The following is a 23,497-nucleotide window of genomic DNA, read 5'->3' on the forward strand; positions in this document are numbered from 1 at the left end:
AAGTACTGGCAAGGGCAAAGGCCTGGAAAAGAGCACCTATGTTTATCAAGTCCAGGCACTTTATAAATGCTGGGGCAGCAGGAAAGTAGCAGACATGCTCCCGCTACTCCCACAGGCCCCCAGGGCCTTTGCAGAGGTCTGCAGGAGCAGGTGGAGGCAACGGGACAGGAAAATTTTGGCACAATGTGGTCTCATTTAAACCCACAGGCTAGAGAGGTCCAGGGACTTTAGTATTGTGTTTACATAGACAAGATGACATCACAGCCACACTCCGGTCTCGTGTTCTCTTATCTTTGATTCTACAGTATACTCTCACAATTTAATGGCTTCATAATATTCCATCAAGTTCTGAGTTTGTTTCCAAATTTCATATTATAAATAACACTTCATGAACATCTTCATGCTAAAAGATTTTTTCAGTTAAAAAATTTTTTTTCATTAGTAATTTAGGTCCTGGCAAGTTGGCTCAGTGGATCTAACATTGTCTTCATGCCTTGAGGTCATGGGTTCAAAATTCTGGTCAGGGCACATATGAGAAGCAACTAATAAGTATACAACTGTGAACAAAGAGTTAATACTTCTCTTTCTCTCTGCCTGCCTCTATCTTAAAAATATATATAGTAATTTTAAATGTCAGTCACTAAGGGTATACATTATGAGGCATTATCCCATTTAATCCCAATGACACCACTCTGGGGTACATATTATTTTCTGGAAACGAGAGCCCAGAGTTTATATAATTTGCTCAAGGTCACATAGCTAGTGCATGATGGAGACAGGATTTGAGACCAGCATCACTATACATCTTTTAAAATACGTTGATGGTGGCCCTGGCCAGTTGGCTCAGTGGTAGAGCGTCGGCCTGGCATGCAGGAATCCCAGGTTCGATTCCCGGCCAGGGCACACAGGAGAAGCTTCCATCTGCTTCTCCACCCCTCCCCCTCTCCTTCCTCTCTGTCTCTCTCTTCCCCTCCCACAGCCAGGGCTCCATTGGAGCAAAGTTGGCCCGGGTGCTGGGGGTGGCTCTATGGCCTCTGCCTCAGGCACTAGAATGGTTCTGGTAGCAACAGAGCAATGCCCCAGATGGGCAGAGCATCGCCCCCTGGTGGGCGTGCCAGGTGGATCCCAATCCGGCGCATGCGGGAGTCTGTCTGACTGCCTCCCGGTTTCCAACTTCAGAAAAATACAAACAAACAAATAAATAAATAAAATACGTTGATGGTGATATTTGATTAATTCAGGGCTGCAACATCTCTTTGCTCAGAGAAGATGGCATTGTTAGGGAGCGGGGACTACTTGAGCTAAGCAGACAAGATATTCTGAACCACAAGAATGGGGGAAGCAAATTTGAGGGAGGGGTGAAGATGTCCCTGGTATGCCTTCACTTACTCAAATATTTACTGAGCACTTATTATATCCTGGCAGTACATACAATGCCACTTTGTGTAAGGTGGGGAGAAAAGGCTTCTGAGGAGGGGACATCTGAGCTTAAACCTGAACATTAACAAAGCGTAAAGATCTGGGGAGGAACGTTCTAGACAGAGTAGACCCAGCACGTTTAGGAAAAATAAGACTTACAATGCTGAAACAAGTCTGTGATTCTGGGCAGGTTTCTTGACCTATTTTTTTATCATGTGTAAAATAGGAATTATTATAGTACCCACCTCATAGCATTATTATGGGTATTAAATAAAATAATGCACATAAGGAGCCTAGTACAGTCCTTGAAATTCAGCAAACATTTAATAAAGATTAGTGGTAATAATTATTATGATGATTTTATTATTTATTATTTTATTAATAAGAGAACACTGAAAAGTACATAAAAAGTAACATGAAATAGTTTCATGTTAATACTCAAGGATTAGGTCTAAATTCAATCTTGAGGCTACCATATAATAGCATTTGTATACATAATTGTTTACCTCTCTGAATCTTAGTTTTATCAGCTGTAAAGTAAAAATAAAAATAGTGTTTAGTGCATAGGATTGTTTTAAGGATTAAATGAAAAAAATACACACATAAAGCATTTAATACAAGGCTTGGTAACAAGGGAAATTCTTTAAAATTCTGTCTTTTTTTTTTTCTTTTTTTTTCTGAAGCTGGAAACAGGGAGAGACAGTCAGACAGACTCCCGCATGCGCCCGACCGGGATCCACCCGGCACGCCCACCAGGGGCGATGCTCTGCCCATCCTGGGCGTCGCCATGTTGCGACCAGAGCCACTCTAGCGCCTGAGGCAGAGGCCACAGAGCCATCCCCAGCGCCCAGGCCATCTTTGCTCCAATGGAGCCTTGGCTGCGGGAGGGGAAGAGAGAGACAGAGAGGAAGGCGCGGCGGAGGGGTGGAGAAGCAAATGGGCGCTTCTCCTGTGTGCCCTGGCCGGGAATCGAACCCGGGTCCTCCGCACGCTAGGCCGACGCTCTTTTTTTTTTTTTTTTTTTTTGAGAAAGAGAGAGAGACAAGAAGGAAGAGAGATAAGAAGCATCAACTTATAGTTGCAGTACTTTAGTTGTTCATTGATTGCTTTTCATACGTGTCTTGACCGGAAGGGGGGGCTCCAGCTGATCTAGTGATCCCTTACTTAAGCCAGCAACCTTAGGCTTCAAGCCAGCATCCATGTCAATGATCCTACGTTCCAACCGGTGACCCTGTGCTCAAGCTGTTGAGCCCATGCTCAAGCTGGTGACCTCAGGATTTCAAACATGGGACCTCAGTGTCCCAGATTGACACTCTATTCACAGTATCACCACCAGTCAGGATAAAATTTTGTGTTTTGATTGTTGTCTTTTAAATCTCTACCATCCCATCATCCTTCTAAGAAGAGTACTATCAGCTCACATTAGGCCAGAGCCCATCTCTGACTTACCTTCTTAACTCTGTCAGCTGAGTGAATAATCCCCAATTTGCAGCAACAGAACCTTTAATGTGTTTTGTTCTTTACTTCCCAGTGTGTGTGAGTCATGCAATTCTTTTGTAAAATAATTATTTTACTAATTATACAAGAAAATAACTAGTATGTTCTCCTGACTTAAAAATTAAAACAAGCCCTGGCCAGTTGGCTCAGTGGTAGACTGTTGGCCCGCTATGTGGATGTCCCAGGTTTGATTCCCGGTCAGGGCACACAGGAGAAGCCACCGTCTAGTTCTCCACCCCTCCCCCTCTGTCTTCTCTCTCTCTCTCTCTTCGCCTCCCACAGCCATGGTTCAGTTGGAGCAAGTTGGCCCCAGGCGCTGAGGATGGCTGCATGGTGAGCAACAGAGCAACAGCCCCAGATGGGCACAGCATCACCACCCCATAAAGGGGCTTGCCAGGTTGATCCTGACAGGTGTGCATACAGGAGTCTGTCTCTCTGCCTTCCCACTTCTCATTTAGTAAATTATTTTTATTTTTATTTATTTATTCATTTTGGAGAGGAGGGGAGAGATAGAGAGAGAGAGAGAGAGAGAGAGAGAGAGAGTGAGAGAGAGAGAAGGGGAGGAAGAGGAAGCATCAACTCCCATATGTGCCTTGACCAGGCAAGCCAGGGTTTTGAACCGGCAACCTCAGTGTTTCCAGGTTGACGCTTTATCCACTGTGCCACCACAGGTCAGGCCCCACTTCTCATTTAAGAAAAAAACAGCCTGACCAGGCAGTGGCGCAGTGGATAGAGCGTCGGACTGGGATGCAGAGGACCCAGGTTCGAGACCCCAAGGTCGCCAGCTTGAGTACAGGCTCATCTGGTGTGAGGAAAAGCCCACCAGCTTGGACCCAAGGTCGCTGGCTTGAGCAAGGGATTACTCGGTCTGCTGAAGGCCCGCGGTCAAGGCACATATGAGAAAGCAATCAATGAACAACTGAGGTGTTGCAACGCGCAATGAAAAACTAATGATTGATGCTTCTCATCTCTCTCCGTTCCTGTCTGTCTATCCCTCTCTCTGACTCACTCTCTATCTCTGTATAAAACAAATAAATAAATAAATATTTTTTTTTTAAAAGAAAAAAACAATAAAACAAAACTTTTAAATCTAGATCTGTGGTGGTGTAGTGGATAAAGCATCGACCTGGAAAGCTGAGGTCACTGGTTCGAAACCCTAGGCTTGCCTGGTCAAGGCACATACAACAAGCAACCAATGAATACCTAGTGTGAAGCAACTACTTCTCGTCCCCAGCCCCTCTAAAATCAATAAATAAAATCTTTAAAAATAAATAAATAAAAAATAAATCTTTAGCCTGACTAGGCACTGACATAGTGGGTAGAGTGTCAGACTGGGACACAGAGGACCCAGGTTTGAAATTCCGAGGTCACCAGCTTGAGCGTGGGGTCGCTGGCTTGAGTGTGGGATCATAGACATGACCCCATGGTCACTGGCTTGAGTCCAAAAGTTGCTGGCTTGAAGCCCAAGGTCACTGGCTTATGCCCAAGGTCACTGGTTTGAGCAAGGTGTCAGTCACTAGCTCTGCTGTAGCCCCCTGGTCAAGGCACATATAAAAAAGCAATCAATGAACAACTAAGGAGACTGAGGAGCTGCAGTAAAGAAATGGTGTTTTCCGGCCCTGGCCGGTTGGCTCAGTGGTAGAGCGTCGGCCTGGCGTGCAGAAGTCCCGGGTTCGATTCCCGGCCAGGGCACACAGGAGAGGCTCCCATCTGCTTCTCCACCCCTCCCCCTCTCCTTCCTCTCTGTCTCTCTCTTCCCCTCCCGCAGCTAAGGCTCCACTGGAGCAAAGATGTCCAGGGCGCTGGGGATGGCTCTGTGGCCTCTGCCTCAGGCGCTAGAGTGGCTCTGGTCGCAACATAGTGAGGCCCAGGATGGGCAGAGCATCGCCCCCTGGTGGGCAGAGCATTGCCCCTGGTGGGCGTGCCTGGTGGATCCCAGTCGGGCGCATGTGGGAGTCTGTCTGACTGTCTCTCCCCGTTTCCAGCTTCAGAAAAATACAAAAAAAAAAAATTGGTGTTTTCCATCTCTCTCCCTTTCTGTCTGTCTGTCTCTACCTGTCCCTCTCTGTCTGTCTCTGTCACAGAATAAATAAATAAATAGATCTTGTGACTATTCTAAAACCTACCAAATTGTACACTTATCTAAAAGGGTGAATTTTATGGCATGTGAATTATATCAGAATGAAAATAAAAATAAAGAAGTGGTACAAGGAATGAGGGGGAAATTATAGATATACTTTAAATCTTCTTTAATCAGTTCCCCTCAGTCATCAGCAACAAGGTTAGTCTCAACTAATACTATTATTAGCAATTACTGTGGTAAAATTTGTAGTTCCTTTCCCAACATTTACATATATATATATATATATATATATATGTAAATCTCCACAGCAAATATGCAAGGTGATTTGTTAATTTGTTTTTCTTTGTGATTTTAATACTTAAAATCTTTTTGAGGGAAGTTCCACAACTTTATCCCCCTCCCCCTGACTCCACCCCTAGGGCCTCCTCTATAGACTTTCCCCCTCATGTGGACTCTGCTTAAATTAGCCTAGTTTTCTTTTTAATCAAATCTCCAGGAACCAATTCATCATCACTGATATTTATCTAACATGCTTGATTTTGATCATTGCTAAAAACCCTTTAAAAAAATTTTTTGGATAATGCCAATCACAAAGAAAAAAAAAGGGTTATCATTTACTTGACCGGTAAAAGACATTTACAACATTTGAAAAACACACGCCAGTCGGCTTACCTGACAGTAAGAAAGATTGCAGCCGAAAGCTGTGTCTGCCAGACAATGGTGTTAGATTTACTGTGCTTCCTGAAAGCCTGGGAGGGTATCGCCTGGCATCTTGATAAGGAAATCAATTACTTACCTCATTCTGAGTGAAAAGAATGAAAGGATTGAAAAAAAACAAAACCAAAACAGTAAGAATAAAACAAATTGGGAAGAGACACACACTTCACGCTAGTATTGCTTTGCCTGAAAAGATAGTCTCTATGCTTTCAAATAGTCACAGTGATTTTTATTCCTTCATCCCTGGGTCCTCGAAAATCACAGAGAACACCTGTCCTGGAAGCAGCCAGCAGCCAGCCTTCAGCCACACCTGATCTAATTTTTCTCATCTTGTCAGGACAATAACCCAAAGTGGCCTCTGATCCTCCCCACCAGAGGCTTCCCATTCAAGAATCACAGCCCCTGCTGGCCTGAGAGTAGGAAACAAACTTAGTTTCCAGGAAGAAGTTACCCATCATCTTTTTTCTGAACTGGGTTTCCGCTGTCCTGGAGTCACTTCTTTTGGACTCTGCTGGCTCCCTTAACAGCCCCGGCAAACAGAAGTGTAGCAAGTCCAGGGGTTTCCAAAGCCTCTTTTAGTCTTCCTAATGGGTCATTTTCACCAAACAATCTAGGGACAGAATATTTGCATTTCCTGATCGATTCACTAAAGCTGCCCCAAGTACTTTCAGCCTTGTCACGATCTTCTCACCCTCACAAACACTGCTTTCTTCGCCGGGAAGCTATAAAGCCAACGTTTTAGGAGATTCAGAATTTTATTTAAAAATGTATTTGCTCTACTCAAAAGTGAATTATGTTAGTTTGGTCATAAAATGAGTGACCTTTTTTTTAGTGGAAGGGGAGGTGGTAAATAAAACATGAGATTCATTTGCCAGCTGATGGCTGAAGGCATAAAATAAATAAGAGGCTGGAGGAAGGGAGGGAAGCTTCCCACACCTCAACTGGGATAGTGTGTGGAGCATGGATTGAGACTGGAAGAAAAGGATCTGCTTTGCCTTGCCCTGGGAAAACACACACACACACACACACACACACACACACACACAAGCATGCACATCCATATGGAACAGATTGCCCTCAAGGGTAGTCATGGCCAGGCTGGACCTAATTTCATACGCTCTGCCCTCAGCCAAGGGTAGTGTAGTTTTACACCAGCACTGTGTCTTGCTTTGCTGATTCTCCGCCTTCTCTCATGTGCAGACCCACATCACAGAGGCAAGGACCAGAAAGAAGTTTTGCAGACATGCCTAAGCCTATTTGTAAAGAGAGAATCCCTTGGCCAGAGCAGTAGCCTAGAAATGAATGAATCCTGAATTTAGCAAGGGGTCTCAGACCACCTGCCGCTCTTTCTCCTTCCTGACCCCTCCATGAGGGGATCCTGGGCTCAACCTAAGTGAGGAGAAGCCTGGACACAGATGATGAGGTATTACAGGCTCCTGGGTCTAGTCCTGCTTGCAATCCTTTTCTTAAAGATATCACATGTATCTTTGCCCTATAAACACTCGAGTGCATTTTGATCAAAAGAATTCTTTTTTATTTAATTATATATATATATTTTTTATTTTTTTATTTTTTTACAGAGACAGAGAGAGAGTCAGAGAGAGGAATAGACAGGGACAGACAGACAGGAACGGAAAGATGAGAAGCATCAATCATTAGTTTTTATTTGTGCATTGCAACACCTTAGTTGTTCATTGATTGCTTTTTCATATGTGCCTTGACTGCGGGCCTTCAGCAGACTGAGTAACCCCTTGCTTGAGCCAGTGACATTGGGTTGAAGCTGATGAACTTTTTGCTCAAACCAGATGAGCCCATGCTCAAGCTGGTGACCTCGGCGTCCTGAACCTGGGTCCTCTGCATCCCAGTTCGATGCTCTATTCACAGCGCCACCGCCTGGTCAGGCTTATTTAATTTTTTAAATGTTTATTTTATTGATATTAGAGAAAGGGAGAGAGCAGGAGAGAGACAGAAACATCTGTTCCTGTATGTGCCCTGACTAGGATTGAACTGGCAACCTCCACACTTTGGGATGATGCTCCAAGCAAGCGAGCCATCTAGCCAGGGCCAAAAGAATTATTGAGTCCCTGGCCGGTTGGCTCAGTGGTAGAGCGTCGGCCCAGTGTGTGGATGTCCCGGGTTCGATTCCCGGCCAGGGCACACAGGAGAAGAGCCCATCTGCTTCTCCACCCTTCCTCCTCTCCTTTCTCTCTATTTCTCTCTTCTCTCGAAGCCAAGGCTTCATTGGAGCAAAGTTGGCCCAGGTGCTGAGGACGGCTCCATGGCCTCTGCCTCAGGTGCTAGAATGGCTCTGGTTGCAATGAAGCAACACCCTAGATGGGCAGAGCATCGCCTCCTGGTGGGCATGCCAGGTGGATCCCAGTCAGGTGCATGTGAGAGTCTGTCTGTCTGCCTCCCTGCTTCTGACTTCAGAAAAATAAAAAATAAATTAATTAATTTTAAAAAAGAAAGAATTCTTGAGCTGCATGATGGAGGGATTCGTAGGAAGGCTAGAGTTGAAATGTTTTACAAAGAAATCAGGATGTAGTATATAAAACCCAGATATTATTCTGGTTCTGTGGGGATGAGAGTTAAAAACAGATTTCAAGGTAAGTCTTGAGCAGTTGGAATACATGACAGTGCTCTCAGTCTTGGACAATGTTCCTGCCCTTTTACTGGGGCTGATAAAACTGTCCAACCTGGCCTTCTGGGCCTCCTCTTCCCCTTGGTGACCTCATATATTTGTCAGACCCACCTGAGCCTTGGTCTCATGGTTCCAGACCAACAGCATGGGCGCCACCTCCAGGCCAAGCCCAAGAAGTGAGGTTTTGTGAGCTGGATTGATATTGCCAGATGTGTGTATTCTGGGAAGTGTGTGTCCATCCTCAACATGCAGGGAAAGGTAGTTGGTCTCCTAGGTTGGGAACACTCTCTCCCAGGCAATTCTAGAATCTAGGGTTTCTTGAGGCTTAGGCATCTGGGTGGTCCACCCCCAACTTTATCCTGTTTGTCCCAAGTGACCTCAGAAAAGAGATGGGATTCCTCCTGTACCAACCTTGCTGCATGTCTGGTGTCAGATGAATTTCTAACACGTCCTTGACCTTCCTCAAATCAGTCTGGCCTTACAGCCTGAAAGCCAGTTCTTCTAGGCTGTTTTAAGAACTCCCCAGCCTGGTAGAGCGTCGGCCTAGCGTGCGGAGGACCCGGGTTCGATTCCCGGCCAGGGCACACAGGAGAAGCGCCCATTTGCTTCTTCACCCCTCCGCCGCGCTTTCCTCTCTGTCTCTCTCTTCCCCTCCCGCAGCCAAGGCTCCATTGGAGCAAAGATGGCCCGGGCGCTGGGGATGGCTCTGTGGCCTTTGCCTCAGTTGCTAGAGTGGCTCTGGTCGCAACATGGCGACGCCCAGGATGGGCAGAGCATCGCCCCCTGGTGGGCAGAGCGTCGCCCCATGGTGGGCGTGCCGGGTGGATCCCGGTCGGGCGCATGCGGGAGTCTGTCTGACTGTCTCTCCCTGTTTCCAGCTTCAGAAAAAATGGAAAAAAAAAAAAAAAAAAAAAAAAAAAGAACTCCCCAGCCTAAGTGACTTCCTCTTCTGCTACACCATGTGAAGAAACCAGGAATGGCTAATGTCCATGACCTTGTGGAGAAGACAGAATGTCTGGTGAGCTAGGCAGCCTTCAAGGAAGGAAGTCCCCCCACTCACCTGACGGCCAGCAGTGCCCAGAGCACACTTGGCTCAGCTCAGGCCTCATTACAGACTTCAAAGAGTTGGATTCTCACATTTGCCAGCTGAGCAGCCCAAACTGTCACAATTGTTGGGGGTGGCAGGGAAGCCCCACCTCCAAAGCCCAGGGCCTGAGAACTTTGCTTTGCTCCTGGTCTAAACATGTCTGCCGGACCACCACCCAACTGAGTGAAAGACAAATCCACCCGAAAGTAAGGAATGCACAGGATCCTCTTCCACCTGAACAGCCACCAATGTCCTGGCAGCAGGACCACACACACCATGCTGGTATAAGCAGGACACTACTCAGCATGCCACAGAGGATCAATTCAAAATCTTGAACATGGTCCAAGGGAACTTCCGGTGGCCCTGTGGTCTGGAAACTGTCCATAAAATCCATTGGCTCTTGAGTTGCAGGTTTTGTGGCTGAGAATAGACAGTGATAGCAGAAGTCCTAAGGGTTGATGTACCCTCTCAAGGGCCATCACATCATGATGGGAAGCAGGTCTGCTGACTGGACCTTTCCACTAGATTCCTCAGGGAATACATCAATCAAGCTCTGGAGGAAGGGTTTTCAACCATTTTCATCTCATGGCACACATTAATTACTAAAATTCTGCAGCACACCAAAAAATATATTTTGTGTCAATCTGACAAAACAAACAAACAAACAAACCAGGTATGCCCTATCCTGTTGCTCAGTGATTAGAGTGTTCTTTTGGCCCACCAGAGTCATGGGTTCGATCCCTAGTCAGGGCACATGTGAGAAACAACTAATGAGTATACAACTAAATGGAACAACTAAGTGGAATGAGTTTATGCTTCTGTCTCTCCTTCTCTCTTTATCTCTTTCTCCCTCCCTCTCTTTCTTTCTCTCTCTCATTCCCCCTTTCTCCCCCTCTCTCAAATCAATGGAGAATATTTTTTAAAAACAGGTATAATTTTTATTCATTCATATTGACGACTATTGTGTTGTCTATTGTCATTTCTTTATTTGACAACCTAAGGGAAAAGAGGTCAGTGCTCCTGACTAAATAGTCAGGTATTGCATGTTTTCTCTTTGTTTTTAATTTTTATTTATTGATTTTTAGAGAGATAGGAAGGAAGAGAGAAGGAAAGACAGGAATATCAATCTGTTCCTGTATATGCCCTCACCAGGGATCAAACTAGCAACCTCTGCACTTCAGGACAATGATCTAACCAACCAAGCTGTCCAGCCTGGGCAGGTATTGCATGTTTTAAAAATTCTTATGGGGGGTCCTGGCAGGTTGGCTCAGTGGTAGAGCCAACATTTGACCTGGTGTGTGAAAGTCCTGAGTTCGATTCCCAACCAGGGCACACAGGAGAAGCGCCCATCTGCTTCTCTACCCCTACTCCTCCCCCTCTCCTTCCTCTCTATCTCTCTCTTCCTCTACTGCAGCCAAGGCTCCATTGGAGCAGAGTTGGCCTGGACGCTGAGGATGGCTCCATGGCCTCCGCCTCAGGCGCTAGAATGGTTCCAGTTGCAATGGAGCAACGCCCCAGGTGGGCAGAGCATCGCCCCCTGGTGGACATGCCAGGTGGATCCCAGTCGGGCGCATGCAGGAATCTGTCTCTCTGCCTACCCACTTCTCATTTCAGAAAAATAACCCCCCCCAAAAAAATAAATTAAAAAATCTATGGCACATCCATTGAAAATCACCACTCTAGAGAACTCTCTCTGTTGCTCCTTACCTGCCAAGAAACACAGCTGTACCACTCACCTTAACTCTGCAAAATTTGCATAGAGCTCACTTCCTATCCGTGTCTAAAACACATTGATACACATCTCCCAAGGCTTCCATTCCTTCAACTTTTTAAATAACCAACCACACTACCAGCAAACTACCAGGACCTCAGGAGTTTGCACCCTGAGAATGGACACCAGAATCACCTGAGAAGCTCTTTAAAAACAGGGGTCCTGCCCTGGCCAGGTAGCTCAGTTTGTTAGAGTATCTTCCCAATATGCCAAGGTTATGAGTTTGATCCCTGATTAGAGCACATATAAGGATCATCCAATGGGCCTGACCTGTGGTGGCACAGTGGGATAAAGCATCGACCTGGAACACTGAGGTTGCCGGTTTGAAACTTTGGGTTTGCCTGGTCAAGGCACATATGGGAGTTGATGCTTCCTGCTCCTCCCCCTTCTCTCTCTCTCTCTCCCCTCTCTCTAAAAATCAATAAATAAAATATTTTTAAAAAAAGAATCATCCAAAGGATGCATAAATAAGTGGAACAATAAATCAGTGTCTCTCTCTCTCTCTCAAATCAATAAATAAAAATTTAAAGAGACCCTGGCCAGGTAGCTCAGTCAGTTAGAGCATCATCCTGACATACCAAGGTTAAAGGCTCAATCACCCATCAAGGCACATACCAATGACATGGAGTCAACCAATGACAGCATGTAGAAGTCAATGTTTCTCTCTTTCTCTCCCTTCTTCTCTCTCTAAAATTCAATATTTTTTTTTTATTTTAAGAAAAAATAATGTCTCACCAGAAGGAGACACTCATCTGGTCACTTGATTGCCAACAAAGGCATCAAGGCAACCTAATCAGGAAAGGAAAATGTCTCTAACAAATGTTGCTGGAAACTGGATAAACATATATAGGCTAAAAAACAAATAAATAAAAAACAAATCGCAACCCTTTACCTCACACCACACACAAACATTAATTCAAGATGGAGTCTAGACCTAAGTATAAAAGCTAAAACTATAAAGCTTTTAGCAGAAAACATAAGAGATTATCTTTATCACTCAATACATGCAGAGGTTTCATAAGACCAGAAAGCAATACTCATAAAAGTAAAGTTAATAAATTAGATTTATTAAAGTTTAAAACTTTTGCTCATCAAAGACATCATGAACCAAAGAAATAGATGAGTCACAGACTTAGTGAGAGTTTTCTCAAAATATGTATCTGACAGGCCTGACCTGCGGTGGCACAGTGGATAAAGCGTCGATCTGGAAATGCTGAGGTCACCAGTTCGAAACCCTGGGCTTGCCTGGTCAAGGCACAAATGGGAGTTGATGCTTCCAGCTCCTCCCCTTCTCTCTCTCTGTCTCTCTCTCTCTCTCTTCTCTCTCCCTCTCTGTCTCTCTCTCTCCCTCTCTCTCTCTTCTCTAAAAATGAATAAATAAAATAAAATAAATACATATGTATCTGACAGCCTGACCAGGTGGTGGCGCAGTGGATAGAGTATCGGACTGGGATGCAGAGGACCCTGGTTCGAGACCCCAAGGTCGCCAGCTTGAGCGCGAGCTCATCTGGTTTAAGCAAAGCTCACCAGCTAAAAAAAAAAAAAAAAAAGCTCACCAGCTAGAGCCCAAGGTCACTGGCTCAAGCAAAGGGTCACTCGGTCTGCTGCAGCCCCCCGGTCAAGGCACATATGAGAAAGCAATCAATGAACAACTAAGGAGCCTTAACGAAGAATTGATGTTTCTCATCTCTCTCCCTTCCTGTCTGTCTGTCCCTCTCTCTGACTCTCTCTGTCTCTGTCACAAAAAAATAAAAGACAACTTTAAAAATAAATAAATATATATATCTGACAAAGAAGAGGTACCCAGGATATAAAAATAATTCTTAAAACTCAATAATAGAAAGAATTCATTTCTAAAATAGGCAAAGAATATGAAGACACTTCACAAAGGAAGATATATGAATGGCCAATGTGCACATAAAAAGGGCTCTCCATCATCTAGTCATCAGGGAAATACAAGCTAGAATCACAATGAGAGACTTCTACACTCCCACCAAAATGGCTAAAATTCAAGACTGAAAACACCAAATGCTGAAGAGGACACGGAATCACCAGAACTCCACACAGTTTTGTTGGGAGTTTCAAATGGGACAACTTTGGGAAAATGTGTGACAGTTTTTCATAAATTTAAACATATACCTTACCTTATGACCCAGTACATCCATTCCTATGTATTTACCTAAGAGGTATAAAAACATGCAAACACACATACACACACACACACAGTTGTACAAAACATTTATGGAAGCTTTATTTGCAATAGCTAAAAACTGTAAATAGTTTAGGTCCCCATCAACAGGAGAATGACTAAAAAAAGAACCCTTGTATTTCATACAATGGATGATAGCTCAGCAGTAAAAAGGGATCACTACTGATACATACAACAACATAAATCCCCAAAACATTATGTTAAAAGTGAAAGAAGCCTGCCCTGGCCAGGTAAACTCTGTTGGTTAGGGTGTCATGACCATATGCCAAGGTTATAGGTTCAATCCCCACTCAGGGCATATAGAGAATCAACCAAAGAATGCATAAATAAAAAGGAACAACAAATCAGTGTTTCTCTCTCTCTCTCTCCCCCTTCTTCTCTCTCTAAAATCAATAAGTAGAAATTAAAAAAAAAATGAATGCATAGATAAGTGAACAACAAATCATTGTTTCTATCTCTCTCTTCCCCTCTCTCTCTAAAATCAATCAATAATTTTTTTGAAGCCTGGCCAGGTGGTGGCACAGAGCATTGGCCTGGGATGCTGAGGACCCAGGTTTGAAACCACAAGGTTGCTGTCTTCAGCGTGGGCTCATCTGACTAGAGTGTGGGCTTGCGAACTTGAGCGTGGGGTCACTGGCTTAAGCCCAAGGTCACTAGTTTTTGCAAGGGGTCACTCAGTCTGCGGTAGTCCCTCAGTCAAGGCACATATGAGAAAGCAATCAATGAACAACTAAGATGCCACAAAGAAGAATTGATGCTTCTCATCTCTCGCCTTCCTATATATCTGTCCCTCTCTCAATTTTGCAAAAAGGAATTAAAGTTTTTTTAAAGATTTTATTTATTCATTTTAGAGGAGAGAGACAGGGAGGGAAAAAGAGAGAAAAGGGGGGAAGAGCAGGAAGCATCAACTCCCATATGTGCCTTGACCAGGCAAGCCCAGAGTTTCGAACTGGCAATCAGCTTTCCAGGTCAATGCTTTATCCACTGAGCCACCACAGGTCAGACAAAAAAATAATAATTTTTTTTTTTTGTATTTTTTCTGAAGTTGGAAACGGGGAGGCAGTCAGACAGACTCCTGCATGCACCTGACTGGGATCCACCCAGCATGCCCACCAGGGGGTGATGCTCTGCCCATCTGGGGCATTGCTCTGTTGCAACCAGAGCCATTCTAGCCCCTGAGGCAGAGGCCACAGAGCCATCCTTAGCACCCAGGCCAACTTTGCTCCAATGGAGCCCTGGCTGCAGGAGGGGAAGAGAGAGACAGAGAGGAAGGAGAGGGGGAGGGGTGGAGAAGCAGATGGGCGCTTCTCCTGTGTGCCCTGGCCGGGAATCGAACCTGGGACTCCTGCACGCCAGGCTGACGCTCTACCACTGAGCCAACAAGCCAGGGCAATAATTTTTTTTTTTAATTCAAAGGTTTGCCTTGGCTGGTAGACTCAGTGGATAGAGTGTCAGCCTGAGGTATGGATTTCTGGGTTCGATTCCTGGTCAGGATACACAGGAGAAGTGACCATCTACTTCTCCCCCACTTCCTCTCCTCATTTTCTCCCTCTTTCCCTCTCTCAGCCAATGGCTCAATTGGTTCAAGCATCAGCCCTGGGCACAGATGATAGCTCGGCCCAGCGTCAGCGTCAGGTGCTAAAAATAGCTCAGTTGATCCGAGCATAGACCCAAGACAGGTGTTGCCAGGTGGGTCCCGATCATGGTGCATATGAGAATTTGTCTCTTGGCCCTGGCCGGTTGGCTCAGTGGTAGAGCGTCGGCCTGGCGTGCAGAAGTCCCGGGTTCGATTCCCGGCCAGGGCACACAGGAGAAGCGCCCATCTGCTTCTCCACCCCTCCCCCTCTCCTTCCTCTCTGTCTCTCTCTTCCCCTCCTGCAGCCAAGGCTCCACTGAAGCAAAGATGGCCCGGGCGCTGGGGATGGCTCCTCAGCCTCTGCCCCAGGCGCTAGAGTGGCTCTGGTCGCAACAGAGCAACGCCCCGGAGGGGCAGAGCATCACCCCCTGGTGGGTGTGCCGGGTGGATCCCAGTCGGGCACATGCGGGAGTCTGTCTGACTGTCTCTCCCCATTTCCGGCTTCAGAAAAATACAGGAAAAAAAAAAAAAGAGAGAGAGAGAGTTTGTCTCTCTATCTCCTCTCCAATCACTTAAAAAAATTTTTTTTCAAAGGTTGCCCTGCCGGTCTGACCTGTGGTGGCGCAGTGGGATAAAGCATCGACCTGGAACACTGAGGTCGCCGGTTCCAAACCTTGGGCTTGCCTGGTCAAGGCACATATGGGAGTTGATGCTTCCTGCTCCTCCCCCTTCTCTCTCTCTCTGTCTCTCTCTCTCTCTCACTCCTCTCTCTCTAAAAAAATCAATAAATAAAATATTAAAAAAAAAAAAAAGTTGCCCTGCCTAGGTGGTTCAGTGGATAAAGCATCAACCCAGTGCACTGAGGTCACGGGTTTGATACCCAGTCAAGGCACATATGGGAGGCAATCAATGGGTACATGGCTGAGTGGAACAACAAGTTGATTCTTTCTCTTCTCTCTCTCTCATCAGTGGGAAAAAAACCTATTATTTTTAAAAATGTCCAAAGGTTGCAGATAACAGCTAAGTGTAAAGTAAAATCTTATTTTATATGTGAGAATGTGATATATCTGTGTGTGTTCATAAGTTCTTAATTATTCATCTTTTTATACTGTTTTTAAGTGTAATGATTCTAATGCTTCTATATTGAGTATCCCAGGTATGAGGGGACCTACTTGGCCCCTTAAGCCATGAAGCAGATGGGAAAGAATGCATCCACTGGGAAAGAGGTGGGGTGCAGGGGTGTGTGAGGGTGTTCCAAGAGCAGCCCCTTGAGAGATGGCCAGAAGGGCATTTTTTTCCCTCAATTTAATTTTTAAATTGATTTTAGAGAAAGAGGAAGGGAGACAGAAATATTGGTCTATTCCTGTATGTGCCCTGATTGGGGATCAAACCTGCAACCTTTGAGTATTGGGATGATGCTCTAACCAACTGAGTTACCTGGCCAGGGCAGGACACCATTCGTTTATTGCTGTTTTGCAAGAATTTTGGTCTCTTTGCAACCTGCTATGATGGTTGTAGGTTCTCTTTACAATTTGCCATTTTGTCAAAAAATTCTTTCTGGATAGCCCCTCTAATCATCTTCCTTCCTTCCTTCCTCCCTCCCTCCCTTCCTTCCTTCCTTCCTTCCTTCCTTCCTTCCTTCCTTCCTTCCTTCCTTCCGCTTTCTCTCTCTCTCTCTCTCTCTCTCTCTCCTTCCCTCCTCCCTCCCTTTCTTCCTCCTTCCCTTTCTTCCTTCCTCCCTTTCTTTTGCAAGAGAAAGAGAGACAGACAGACAGGAAGGGAGAAAGATGAGAAGCATCGATTTATAGTTACAGCATTTTACTGTTCATTGATTGCTTTCTCATATGTGCCTTGACTGGGGAGCTCCAGCCAAGCCAGTGACCCCTTACTCAAGGCAGTAACCTTTGGGCTCAAGCCAGTGACCATGGGGTCATGTCTAGGATCCCACGCTCAAGTCAGCAACCCCATGCTCAAGCCGATGAGCCCATGCTCAAGCTGGCATCCTTGGGGTTTCGAAACTAGGACCTCAGCATTCCAGGTCTACATTCGATCCACTGCACCACCACCAGTCAGGCCCAAAGAGTACTTTTAATCAAAAAAGAAATAATAGCCTGATCAGGTGGTGGCACAGTGGATAGAGCATCGACCTGGGATGCAGAGGACCCAGGTTCGAAGCCCCGAGGTTGCCCACTTTAGCAATGAATCATCAACATGATCCCAAAAGTTGCTGGCTTGAAGCCCAATGTCGTTGGCTTGAGGAAGGGGTCACTGGGTTGACTGGAGCCCCCTAGGTCAAGCCACATATGAGAAAACAATAAATGAACAACTAAAAAGTGACACAACTACAAGTTGATACTTCTTATCTCGCTCCCTTCCTATCTCTCTCAAAACAAAATACTCCTTGGGTAATGTTTTTTCACAAGTCTTCCCTTTTCTGAGATATTTTTATTTGGATTTCACTTCCGCTTCCTTTCCTTTCTGTGTTGAATGTGCCAGGGTCCCAGGAGTACCTGCACCCTTGCAGCCTTCGAATGCAGGCATGCCAAGGCAAGCCGGAGGCTAGTCTGCATGAATTATCTCCTGGAAAGAATGCATCCTAAGGGAAGACAGCTTTAGGCAGACAAACCCGCACCGGAATAAGCCTCAGGCCATACAGAGGTGGTGCTTGTCACTCTTACCTGTCTAGTCCCTGACCCAGCCACCTGGAACCCAGTGTCCCTGGTCCAAGCTGTCTCAGTCAGAGAGTGGCCTTGCTCCCACTTCTACATGGATATATCACAGGAGACAACATGCATAGGAAAAGAAAAGGCAGCTTTGGCCTCCTGCTCATCAACATGGGTGGTATCATGTATGATAGTTCAATGTATCAACTTGACTAAAGTATATTACCCAGTTATTCAACCAAACATTAATCCGGGTGTTGCTGTAAAGGTATTTTAACAAATGTGATTTAAAAAATCAACTGAGCTTAAATAAATAAACAAACAAATTAATTAAATTTTTAAAAATCAACTGAGTTTAAGAAAAAGAGATTAGGCCCTGGCCTGTTGGCTCAATGGTAGAGTGTCGGCCTGGCATGTGGGAGTCCCGGGTTCAATTCCCGGCCAGGGCACACAGGAGAAGCGCCCATCTGCTTCTCCACCCCTCCCCTTCTCCTTCCTCTCTGTCTCTCTCTTCCCCTCCCACAGCCGAGGCTCCATTGGAGCAAAGTATGCCTGGGCGGGCGCTGAGGATGGCTCTGTGGCCTCTGCCTCAGGCGCTAGAATGGCTCTGATTGTGGCAGAGCGACGCCCCAGATGGGCAGAGCATCGCCCCCCCTGGTGGGCATGCCAGGTGGATCCCGGTTGGGCGCATGTGGAAGTCTGTCTGACTGCCTCCCCGTTTCCAACTTAAGAAAAATACAAAAAAAAAAAGAAAGAAAAAAAGAAAAGGAGATTATCCTTGATAATCTGGGTGAGCCTCATTTAATCATTTGAAAGGCCTTAAGAACAGAACTGAGGCTCCCCTGAAAAAGAAGAAATTTGTGAATCATAGCATTAGCTCTTGCCCAAGAGTTTCCAGCCTGCCCTGCCCTACAGGTTTCAGACTTTGCACCCCTCACTCACCTTCTCTCCCTATTTCTGATGCCAGACAGTCCTGGGTTCAAAACCAGCCTCAGTCACTCAAGCAGAGTGACCACAAGTGAGTGCCCTCACATCTCTGACCCTCTTCATTTCCTCAGCTGCGGGACATAGCCTGGTCCTCACAGCGCTCTTGTCAGGACATGAAACCACGCATGTAAAGGGTGGAAGGAAGCATTGCTCACAAAAGGTGGTTACTAATTGTGCTGAGCAGTCAGTCATTCTGCCTCCGGGGTTTGAGTTCCACCCCCTAGTCCCTCTGGCTCACCTGACCTGCAGACTCACAACCTTGTGAACAAACTGTGATTTTTGCATAGTGTTAATGGCTACTGTGAACCTGTTTCTGAGCTTGATAGTCACAACCCTGTTACCCATATCTTCTTGACGTCTATCCTGGCAAGTCTTGCCCCTTGTTTCAATTTTCTTACCACAAGTGGCACTTCTTTTTTTGACCAGTGGCAACCGCCCCATGCTCCAAACTGCTATGGCCCCATGACCTTTCATATCTAGCCTCTTCCTGTTTTGCTTTGGATACCCTGATGCAAGCTCCCATCTACACCAGATAACTGCCCCAAAATGGTGCCGAATGGGTCCCACGCTTCAGATGTAGCCTGCATCCATGTCATGTGGCTACACATAGCAAAGTCCCTTCTGCACACATGCTTGCTGTGTTAAGAAATCTGATTGAAGGAAACACTCAGCTAAATAAATAAAAATAAAACCTGCTGTGTGGATGGCAATTAACTCTACATACAAAGCACCTGCTAGCAAGTTATCACCTTTGATTATCACAAGAATCCCAGTTAAGTAAGAAAGGTGGAGTTAGCCTTACTTTGAAGCTGCAAAATTAAAGCACAGGAAATAAATTACCCAAGTTTGTTGACTTAGTGGTGGTGGTAAAATGAGCATCCTATCACTTCCAAGTTAGTGCTCTTCCCATTAGTCTATATTGCTTCCCAAAATGACTAATAGCTCTTCGCTCTCCCAGTGGTATATGCGGTTTTTTAAAATCACTTTTTAATCTTTTTTTCTTTTTCTTTTTTTTTACAGAGACAAAGAAAGAGTCAGAGAGAGGGATAGACAGGGACAGACAGATGAGAAGCATCAATCATTAGTTTTTCGTTGCGCATTGTGACCCCTTAGTTGTTCATTGATTGCTTTCTCATATGTGCCTTGACCGCGGGCCTTCAGCAGACTGAATAACCCCTTGCTGGAGCCAGCGGCCTTGGGTCCAAGCTGGTGAGCTTTGCTCAAACTAGATGAGCCCGCGCTCAAGCTGGTGACCTCGGGGTCTTGAACCTGGGTCCTTGGCATCCCAGTCTGAAGCTCTATCTACTGCGCCACCGCCTAGTCAGATGGGTTTTTTTTTTTAATATTTTATTTATTCATTTTAGAGAGGAGAAAGAAAGAACGAGAAACGAGGAGGAGCAGGAAGCATCAACTCCCATACGTGCCTTGACCAGGCAAACCAGGGGTTTCAAACCAGAGACCTCAGCATTCCAGGTCGATGCTTTATCTTCTGCACCACCACAGGTCAGGCAATATGTTTCTTAAGTCTCTAAATTTATAGCTTATCGTTCTCCTTCTATTACATCCTTGCAACTTATTTTATAGTAGAAAACCTAAATTATATATAAATAGTGTGTGTGTGTATTTTTTTTTTTTTTGGTATTTTTCTGGAGCTGGAAATGGGGAGGCAGTCAGACAGACTCCCGCATGCGCCCGACCGGGATCCACCGACATGCCCACCAGGGGGCGATGCTCTGCCCATCTGGGGCATGCTCTGCTGCAACCAGAGCCATTCTAGTGCCTGAGGCAGAGACCACAGAGCCATCCCGAGTGCACCGGCCAACCTTGCTCCAATGGAGCCTTGGCTGCGGGAGGGGAAGAGAGAGACAGAGAGGAAGGAGAGGGGGAAGAATGGAGAGGCAGATGGGCGCCTCTCCTGTGTGCCCTGGCCGGGAATCAAACCTGGGACTCCTGCACGTCAGGCCGATGCTCTACCACTGAGCCAACCAGCCAGGGCCGTAAATTATATTTTAAAACACTTAATCAAAATTATCTGAGATCATAGGTTGGTCTTAAAGCAAACAGTATCAGTTAGGAAAGGGTAATTCCCCATACTTTCTACCCTTTTATAGTCAAACACTGATTCACTTACAAGGGAGTAATCAATGAAAAGAGAGCACTGCATTTGTGATGTTAAGACGCACAGGGGAATCTGTTTAAGAGAGTATTTTAATTTTATAAACCAGTTTTTAAGCAGTCTAGACCCTATAGAGTTCCTCCTTTCATTGGTGGTTTCTAAAAGGAAAAGTAAAGTCACAGAGCTAGTTTTAAGTGGAAGAGCAGTGTAGACAGTACCAGCAAAGGGAAACTCCCAGGGCTTGGGCAGAGAGGTTCCTCCATGGATAAGAGCATGAAAGTGCATCAAGATGAGCATTTCTTTATTAAGGGCTCAAGGCTTCCAGAAACATGAAAGTTTAAAGGACACCTGGTTGCTATGGCTGCACAGAGTAGGAGACTGACGATCCTCATTTACTTTCCCTGTAAAGGATTACACATATAGTTCTTATCTCCATCACTGCTGTAGTTTCCCCTCACAGGGAAGGTAGAGTGAGCAGAGGTTCTTTCTGCCCCTAAACAGCTTTGGCTGAAGGGTTGGGGTCCCAGGGGTTCAGCCTGCGGGTAGGAGGGAGCGGGCCCTCTTACCCTCGGCCCTTTGAGTCTTGCCAAAGCACACCGTGCCTTGAGAGAGGGTGGTTCTGGGAGCGCAGCAGAGCTGCTGGGCTGGGCGGTCAGTCAGAGGTCTGGACAACGCCAGGGATGCCTGGCTCTGGGAATGGGGCCAAGCTGGGTCATTTTCCTGACTATTACAGGGTTCAATATACGTTCCTTTCTCCCGTCCAAGCTGGAAATTCCACTGCACTGAGCATCAGTATATGAGCATGTGTGCGCTATGAAGAGCACGTAGGGAGAAGCTGGAAGGACCCACGGTTTTGGCTTTCCCTGTGCTGAGAGCCCAGCCCTCAGGTCCAGTGCCTGGTGTCTGGCTGGAAAACTTGGATGTAGAGGAGAGAGAAGGGGCTTCCAGTCCCCTCCTAGCCTATCACAGGCCACCTGGGAAGGACAGTGTTGGTTCGACAATAAGTGAAAAGTCATACACCAATAGCAAACCGCAATTAAAGGCTTTTGGCCAGGCACTTTCCTTTCACTATTTCCTTCTATTCTCACTGCAATTCCCCAGGTAGGTGGGAAAGGACTGGAAGAAAGCAAGGAATGGGAGCTCAGTGAGGCCAAGAAACTGGCTCAAAGTTAAGCCAAATATGACTCTGGGCCAGTGACTTCCACCCTTTTTCATCTTGTGGCACACAAAATAATTACTAAAATTCTGCTGCACACTGAAAACTGTGTTTATTGCTGATCTGACAAAAAGAAAAATAGGTATAATTTTGATTCATTCATACTGGATGGCTACTATTGTGTTGACTGTTGTCATTTCTTTTTCCTTTTTTCCTTCTGAGAGAGAGAGAGAGAGAAAGGGGAAGGAGTGGGAAGCATCAACTCCCATAAGTGCCTTGATCAGGAAAGCCAGGGTTTTGAACCGGAGACCTCAGCGTTCCAGTTCGACACTTTATCCACTGTGCCACCTCAAGTCCGACTGTTGTCATTTTTTAATCTGCCAGTCTAAGGGAAAAGAGGTCAGTGTCTCTGACTAAATAGTCAATTTCTGCATGTTTTAAAAATTCTTGCAGCACACCAGTTGAAAAACCACCTCTCTATGCAAATCACTTGACTTAGAGCCTCAGTTTTCTCATCTGTAGAATGGAAGTCATAGTATTATCCACCTGGAGAAGTTAATTCAAAGAACTGATGAGCTAATTTCATGGAAGGTCAGGTTACTATGCTTTATCTAAAAATAAGGTAAGAAGGTTAGAAAGCTGGTTGCTCAGCACAGATCCAGATGTTTCCCTAGTAGCAAGGCATAATTTCTAAAATGAAATTCTTCTAGTCAATAAACTAGCTTAGCTTATGGTAAAAATCTTGTCTCTTCTCATAGGATTCAATAAGCTCATGTCATCTTGACTGATATAAATAAATGAGGCCTGTGAATATTTGTATTTTTCCCGAATTAGCCTTTGTGTTAAAAGGAGGTTGCACATGCCGAAGGGGTTGTCTTTTCCTCAGGGGCAGGACGTTTTATGCTCTGTTATCAGCAGCTTTGAACCATGTCCCCAGCACAACTTAGTCTACTGACAAACACCTGATTGACAAACACATATTTCCCCCTGTTGGACAGATGAATTAATTTATGCTCACTCTGTTAAAGATGGCTACTGCCCACGTGGGGTGGCTGATTGCCTTCTTGCTTGGGAAGGGGCTTGGTTATGCTAATGTGTGTTGGGGGAGGGGCTTTCTATCCCAAATTTTTTTTTTTTTTTAGGGAGAGCGAGAACGCAGTCCCCCACTACCACAAATTATGCAGTCGAGTTTCCCACATTTGGGGAAATTGCAGGGGTCAGCACATCTGGAGTGCAATGGATAAGCCTCGTCCTGGGAAAACCACCTTTGTGATATTGGTATCTCCCCTGCCAGGTAAGTATTATCCCAAAAGTTTTAAAAGGAGGAGCTAGAAGGCCATTTTGGGGAGAGGGACCACATTCTTGTAGAGAGGAGGAACCCATATTGTAGCAGGGCAGGGAATCCACGTGGAGGAGGCAGCCAAAATGGCGGAATGGTGAAAAAGAAGCCAGTTTGTGTAGGAGAAGGAGATGGAGAACAGAGGTGAATAAGGCTGGTGAGGTAGAAACCTTTGATTCTAGGAAAACTTGGATGAGTCAGTGGCTTTGGGAACCCTGAATGGGAAGGGAAGTGTT

General features: G+C 45.6%; 1 non-coding gene across 1 annotated transcript; it reads right to left on the reverse strand.

Moving 5' to 3' along the window:
• Nucleotides 1–23,060: 23,060 nt before the first annotated feature.
• On the reverse strand, nt 23,061–23,224 carry LOC136407183 (U1 spliceosomal RNA). The gene has a single exon (XR_010751792.1). It is a non-coding gene; the product is annotated as a U1 spliceosomal RNA (small nuclear RNA).
• Between the last annotated feature and the right edge of the window lie 273 nt (nt 23,225–23,497).

Source organism: Saccopteryx leptura, chromosome 5 (assembly GCF_036850995.1).
Source record: "Saccopteryx leptura isolate mSacLep1 chromosome 5, mSacLep1_pri_phased_curated, whole genome shotgun sequence".
In the NCBI taxonomy this organism is placed as follows: domain Eukaryota; kingdom Metazoa; phylum Chordata; class Mammalia; order Chiroptera; family Emballonuridae; genus Saccopteryx; species Saccopteryx leptura.